Source organism: Sinocyclocheilus grahami, unplaced genomic scaffold (genome assembly GCF_001515645.1).
Source record: "Sinocyclocheilus grahami isolate Dianchi unplaced genomic scaffold, SAMN03320097.WGS_v1.1 scaffold1220.1, whole genome shotgun sequence".
NCBI classification, from domain to species: domain Eukaryota; kingdom Metazoa; phylum Chordata; class Actinopteri; order Cypriniformes; family Cyprinidae; genus Sinocyclocheilus; species Sinocyclocheilus grahami.
Window position 1 is genome coordinate 487,140 of NW_015506399.1, and position 8,198 is coordinate 495,337.

The following is an 8,198-nucleotide window of genomic DNA, read 5'->3' on the forward strand; positions in this document are numbered from 1 at the left end:
TAACATTGTTTCTAGTTAATCTAAAATAAAATATGCTATATAAGTAAATATTCTCCGTGAGAGCAGAGCCCAAAGCTTGTGGCCAGTGGTGTTCGGACTGGAGTTTGAACCTCTGCTTCATGATATAAACGGGAATCACCCACGAGCCATCCCAGCGCAGCGCAGGGGAAAGATTTCACTCCATCACTTTGTTCTAAGCAACGGAGTTGTCCCGGGGCTCGAAATTCGCAGGGTAGGAGGGGGTAGTGATGCTGGGTACTAAAAAGGTGCCTTTGTCCGGTGAGGTCCGGTTGGGGAGTTACGGAACGATCTCATATCACATAATCTTATTAACTGTTTATCTCCTGATCTGCAACTTTCTTTACCAAGCAGCGCCATTCCCGCCGTGTAGTCAATTTAACTGGTTAAGGATAGAGTCAGGTGTGGGGTAGGTTTAGGGGTTAGCATTTTTGTAGCATAATGTAGGAAATCAACACTTTAATTGACACAACCAATAAAATCTTTAGAATCAGCTGTGGGGCGGAGTTTGCACTGAAGTGGACTGGGGGAAAAAATTGCGCATGCGTGTCATGTGTCTGTCTGTCAATGGGAGGAAGCCACGCCCTATTTTGGAGCTTCCACCCCGTTTTGGAGTTCCCGCCCCCATTTGGAGATCTCCGGGCTGCAGCTATACCCTTCTCCATGAATTACTCACCTTCAAGGCATCCTAGGTGTATATGACTTTCTTCTTTCAGACAAATCCAGTCAGAGTTATATTAAAAATTGTCTTTGATCTTCCAAGCTGTTTAATGGCAGTCAGCAGGTGTTACAGTGCATCAGTCCAAAAAAAGTGAAATAAAGTCCATCCATAATAAAAAGTGCCTCAAATGGCTCCGGGGGGTGAACAAAGAAAATTTTACGTCAGAAAACAGCTTGTTGGGCTCTCAAGGTGTTATATTGTCATTTTGTTTAGTTTTTTTAAGTAAAAAAAACGTGTTTTCGAATATTCATTGATTACTATGGTGAATGATGTCAAGTTGACCCTTCCAATATGGCTTACGTTTAGTGGCCCATAAAAACAGTCACTAATGAGGAATCTATACGTATACATATCTATGTCTGCAACGGTCTTCACGAGTTCTCGCGATAAGTGATGTTGAGAATGTGATATTGTTATTGAATTGATTCAACACATTTTTTTTAAGTTGAGGGGGCAAATAGCCTAATCTAGTTCAGTCAACTTACAAACTAGTTGAGACAGTGAAAACGTAAAATGTTAAAGTGATAGTTTACCCAAAAATGAAAATTATGTAATTATTTACTCAACCTCATGTCGTTCAAAACCTGTAAGACCTCCGTTCATCTTCGGAACACAAATGAAGATATTTTTGATGAATTCCGAGAGCTCTCTGACCCTCCCATACAGCAATGTAATTACCGCGATCAAGGTCCAGAGACGTAGCAAGGAGATCGGTAAAATAATCCATGTGACATCAGGGGTTCAACCGTAATTTTACAAAGCTACGAGAATACCTTTTGAGTGTAAAAGAAAAAAAACTACTTTATTCAACAATTCGTCTCCTCCGCATCACCCTAGCTCCATTTTGGAGAGTATCCACTGAACGTAAATTGCGTATGCTGTTTTGTGTCAGCTGTGCCACGCGGATACGCTGTTTGCGTTCAAATCAAAGCGTAAACGACGTAAACACCGTATCCACATGGCACAGTGGATATACGTTCAGTGGATATTCTCCAAAATGGCGCTACAGGGTGATGTGGAGAAGACAAATTGTTGAATAAAGTCGTTATTTTTCTTTTGCGCACAAAAAGTATTCTCGTAGCTTTGTAAAATTACGATTGAACCCCTGATGTCACATGGATTATTTTACCAATGTCCTTGCTACGTTTCTGGGCCTTGATCGTGTAAGGACCCTTGCTGTCTGTGGGAGGGTCAGAGAGCTCTCAGATTTCATCAAAAATATCTTAATTTGTGTTCCGAAGATGAACGGAGGTCTTACGGGTTTGGAATAACATGAGGGTGAGTAATGATAAAATGTTAATTTTTGGGTGAACTATCCCTTTAAGTTGAATGAACAAATTCAGAAACTGCAAGTTCAGTCAACTTAAAAAAAAATTAATTGAAACAATTAAAACTGCAAAATTATTTTTTACAGTGCGTGTCGCTCTGGGCATAGGTGTTGCTCATGAGAGAGCAGAGAGCCGATCTGTGTCTAAACATGATATGAAATGCCTTCATTCCTCGGTCTGGTGCAGTCTGGAAAAAACATCACACACATACTCCTAAAATAATGCTTTGTCTATTGTTCTTTAGGTTCGGCAGATAAAGAACCTTCTTTATATAAGACCTTCTTCATATAAAGAACCATTTATGGCTTTGATATGGATCTTTGGAAATGAATAAAGTTATTGATGCTTCATTAGGCCTATAATATATTCAGATCAACACCAGATCAGATGATTTCCAAAGAGCTAGAAAAAAAATTGTATCTTCAAAGTATGGAAGATTCTTCCATGACAGCAGATTGATAAAAACATGTGCATGGTGCAGTTCAGCAGCAGGCAGGGGCGGACTTAACTAATAAGCGAGGTAAAGTTTAGGGCCCAGGGTAATCAGGGGGCCCCATCTGATATTGGCAAAACATATTTGGCAAACGCTCCAGTGTGTATTTGTGTTTTGGAGAGCGTCAAATGTTCACTCACTGCTCAAAACGCTGAGTTTCAAGTGCTGAGTTCTGCAAACTCGCGAATCCTCTCATTATAACAATGCGTAGATACTTAATAAGAGATTTATTGTGCAGTGAAGTCTGCCCCTGGCAGCAGGATGAGTGTGTTTATCATCTGGTTTTATGGAGCTTCATCATCATCTTTATATCTCATTCTTGTTATCAGTTCTGCCGTGCAAAGGCAAAAGGCCGTAAGTTCCCTGTTGAAAAAACCAGCATATGCTGGTTTTTTCAACAGGGTTATACGGTATTCTGCCTTTGTTTTACTGTCCATTAAAGTCTGCCACGTTTAAATTACGGTGTAGCTTGCATACTTTTGTCACTGAAGCATTAGTCAAAAGAATTAGTGAGTTAGGGAGTGAGTGAACATTGCAAATAACTTGAAGTTCCCTGTTGAAAAAACCAGCATATGCTGGTTAGGTATGTTTTGACGCTGGGATGCTGGTTTATGCTGGTCCTTTGCTGGTTTAAGCTGGTCCTTTGCTGGTTTAGCTTAAAACCAGCTTAAACCAGCAAAGGACCAGCATAAACCAACATCCCAGCGTCAAAACATACCTAACCAGCATATGCTGGTTTTTTCAACAGGGATATACGGTATTCTGCCTTTGTTTTACTGTCCATTAAAGTCTGCCACGTTTAAATTACGGTGTAGCTTGCATACTTTTGTCACTGAAGCATTAGTCAAAAGAATTAGTGAGTTAGGGAGTGAGTGAACATTGCAAATAACTTGGTTGCAAAACGGTGTCCACTCACACGTTTTTAAAGGTGACATATCATGAAAATCTGACTTTTCCAGGTTTTAAGTGCTATAATCAGGTCCCCAGTGCATCTACCAACCAAGGAAACATGAAAAAGATTAACCCAGTCACTTTGCTTTGGTAAGCCTTTTTCTGCAAGCCTCTGAGAAAACCAGCGCGGCTGATTTCGCTCCTTTGTGATGTAGCAAAGGGATCTCATTATAATATTACCGCACCTTAATCTGTAAACTTCCACTCAAGGCACCGCCATTTTAATTTCGCAAGTGACAACGGTGTACCAGCTCTAATGCCATGGCGAAAGTTTGAGCAAAACATGCTAACTGTTCTGTCTTTGGCTGCACAGACGAGCACAGAACACTGTTTAGAGTCCCAGCCTCAGAGGAGACAAGAGAGCAGTGGATTTATTGATTTATTTAGGCTACTGTATATTGCTGCTGCCACACAGATCTAAAATAATCATGCGATTTATTTCCCAGCAGTTTACCTTCACAGACATAACCCACTGTTTTTGTAACCCATGTGTGTTTTTAACGTAAACTTGTGTATGAATGATAACTTAGTTTAGTACTCACATGCTATGACAGCCGCTTTCTCTCCGTGTGCACTCAGAAAACCGTATATCAGAAGTTTAAACTCATATGGTTTAAAACTCATGATTTCAGCATGATAAACATGATAATCAGATGATAAAACAGATGTTTTTAGCAGGTCTGAGCTGTAATGGCGCAGCTCTATTTCGGAAAAGGGGGCGGGGAGCATCAGCTCATTTGCATTTAAAGAGACAGGCCCGAAAAACAGCTTGTTTCTGCTTCCACTCAAAATAGGCATTTTCAAAATGATATAATAAATGATCTGTGGAGTATTTTGAGCTGAAACTTCACAGACACATTCTGGGGACACCAGAGACTTATATTACATGTAAAAAGGGGCATAATATGTCTCCTTTAACATTTTGTCTGGTTGTTACGGTCAAAAAAAAAATGTATACAGTCACATTACTATATGTTATAGCCTATGAGTTAACCCATGATCACTAGATTTTATACAGGTGTTGCTATAATGATGGTGATCAGCAACCAAATATTGATGATGTGGAAGTTACTGCCTTTTGCCTTGGCATGACATCTCACTTTTTGCAGACAATACAAAGGCAGAGTACAGTAAAAAACAAGTTTGTTGATTTTTTAAAATTTAGATAATTTTCATTACTAAAACATCTAATTGCCAGATTTCCAGTTTCCCACCTATAATTAATTTGCCTGGACAAATAAAAATCTTTAAAGTCATTTTTCTAGTTTCACACTCTAGTGAGTTAAGGTCTTTTGCCTTTGCAGGACAGATCTGTTCTTCATCATCGCTCATTATCTCGCCCTCTGGATGAACCATGTCAGGCTCCACATGAAGATCGTGACCCTTCATTCCCGCTGGCACACTGGGATTCCCTGAACTGACAAAGAAAGTACACAAATGTGTTGAGCTACACGAATTCAGTATCACACAACATGTTTCATAATAAGAAGTTCTTGCGTTTAGCACTATTGTAACTAATGCAATTCTCAGATAACTACACCCAATTACTCACATGTCATGTGGTTTGTCTCGCACAGCATCAATCTGTTAATTCACTGGCAACGCTTGCTGCAGTTTATGATAGACTGAAGCTTCTTAATGTCCGTAAATCTAGTTCAGACACCTTCTGACGACACTTACAGGAATGAACCGATGATTCCTTAGACTGGAATGATCACCTGTCAAAAACAGATCTTGGGATGATCAATTATTCTTCATACTGCCTTCAGGCACTCAGACAGACAGACAGCCCTGATAGCACACCTACATCACGGAGACGTCTGTTTGACGTCTGCATTTACATCTGAAAGACGTATTTTTTAGAGTGTTCGCTCATCTACAATACGTCTACAGGACGTTTCCTATCAGATGTCAAATAGACGTTCAGAAGATGTCTTTAAGATGTTTATGATTTAGAATGTATGTAAAACTGACATCTTAAAGACGTCTGTCAGATGTTTGTACACAGCAGATGCTTTCCAGATGCTTTTCCGTGTTTCAAAAATGCTAGAGAAAAATCTAGAGACGCGTTTTTGTTTAAGGCCTGGTTTCACAGCCAGGGTTTAGGTTAAGCCAGGATTAGGCCATAGTTCATTTAGGACATTTAAGTATCATTTATAAACATGCCTTAGAAAATAACATTACTCGTGTGCATCTTGAGACAAAACGTATTTCAGATAAAACAGCCCAGGCATGCATTTTAGTCTGGGACTAGGCTTAAGCCTCGTCTGTGAAATCGGAGGTAGCGTTTTTTAACTAAACGCCGTGTTTTTAGTACACATAGGCTTGTTTTGGAAAAAAAAAAAAACATAGCCTATACTCGATTTTTTTGGGTATTCCAATTCTTTCTCAGAATTGAGAGAAATAAACCGGCAATTACGAGAAAAAAAAGACAAAATTGTGATATTTTTTTATCCCGTGGCGAAAATAGGATTCCATAAATGTGTTATCGAGTGTTTACCAGGAAAAAAATAAATGCAAAAGCAGTGCAACCAAAAAAAATATATATATAATTAATTTCACTGCCCTGTGTCTTGTGTTTTCAGCACAAAAAAAACTAAAAAGTGTTTAGGCATCACAAACATGCTACAAATCTTCAGAGCTAAGATACCCCACAGACAAATAAAAGGTTAATTATAAATATATTTTATTGATTAAAAATAGATCGGTATGATTAATAGTGGACTATTTTACACAGACTACTGCACTGAAATAGCTGGTGAGATGGACATTACTCATCATTACCAGGCTGTTAATTGCTCTGTTTGTGTGGTCACGACAGGTCAGTGTATTTTTGTCCTTGAAATCTTACAAACCCTCCTCTGTGTGTGAGTTTCAGTGAAGCGTTGGCTCTTTGGCCCTCTCGAGCCCTCCATCTGTCTGGTTGGCCGCCGGCCCTGGTTTTTCTGCTGACTGCTGGTTCAGTGTCCAACGCTCTTCAGTGCCTCTCCAGCAAACATCTTGTGTTTTTCTGCTGACGCAGAGACACGGTCGAGTCTGAGGGGCGACCTGCGATTGTCTGCGCTCGCTGACCCCTGATCGGCCCTGACAGCAGAGGTGAATGTGAGTCACTGTCATCACGTGACCAATGAGACGCCTGATGGACAGAGACACACTACAGCAGCTGTTTAAAGATGGCATCACTGGCACCTTGAAGAATATGATATTTATTTATTAGTATTTTAGAGAGAAAATGCACTACTGTTTTTTGTTGTTGTAATTGTTGTTGTTGTTTTTTTAAAGAAATTAATACTTTTATTCTACAAGCACACACTACATTGATCAAAAGTGAATGTAAAGACATTTATAATGTTACAAAAGACTTCAGTTTCAAATAAATGCTGTTCTTTTGATCTTTCTATTCGTCAAAGAATCCTAAAAATCTAAATGTATCACGGTTTTCACATAAATATGAATTGTTTTCAAAATTGATTATAATCAGACATGTTTCATATTATACTGATTTCTGAAGGATCATGTGACACTGAAGACTGGAGTAATGATGCTGAAAATTCAGCTTTGGTCACAGAAATAAATTACATTATATAATAATAATAATATTTATTTTTTTCATAATAATATTTCACTTTTTGTAAAGCATTTTTAATCAAACAAATGCAGCCTTGGTGAGCAGAAGAGACTCCTTTCATTAAAGCATTAAAAAAGTACTGACCCCAAACTGTACATAATAATATAAGTAAAATAATATTAGTAAAAATAATATATGACAATATCTTAAAGATTTTAAGGGCTTACTTTTCTATGTGAAAATATAATTTTTTTGTTTTATTTTTATTTTGTATTTTGTATTTTATTTTGAGGTTATTCGTAACCTTGACCGGCTTTGTGAGTTTCAACAGTTAGCAAATGAAAACTAGTGCTGCATACATATTTGGATATTTAGGAAAGGGCATTTAGTAATGAGAGCTTTCTCAGTTTGTTTTGAACATAATTTTGCATCCCCTCACAAACACACACACACACACACACACACACACACACACACACACACACACAGGTTTGTTTTTGTGAAAAGTGGGGACTCTCCATAGGCGTAATGGTTTTTATACTGTACAGACCGTATATTCTATTGCCCTACACCAACCCTACCCCTAAACCTACCCCTTACAGGAGACTTTGTGCTATTTCAGATTTTCAATACACTCCATTCTGTGTGATTTATAAGCGTTTTGAAAAGTGGAGACATGGGGTAATGTCCTGAAAAGTCACCGTCTCCTTGTAATACCTATGTCATACCTTTGTCATTATACAAATGTATGTCCTCATTTGTCACAAAAATGCACACGCACACACACACACACACTATACAGTCTCTTTCTCTCTGTCTCGCACTCTTACCGTAAATGTGATCTGGCCTCAGGCAGATCTCTCTCACATGCAGGATCAGCTTACATTATTTTTACTGGCTCGTATCCATGTCAACCTAAACACACATACACACACAGTGAATAAACACACACACATACGATTATTATTGACTATAATCAACAGTATTAAAATGCATTCCTAAAGTATAAAGGAACATATGTTTTTGTTCAAAAAAGATGGAAATTATAGCCAAAGCAGGCGTTTATTATTTTTTTTTTTTATTATTATTGGGGGGGGGGGGGGGGGGGGGGGAAAAAAC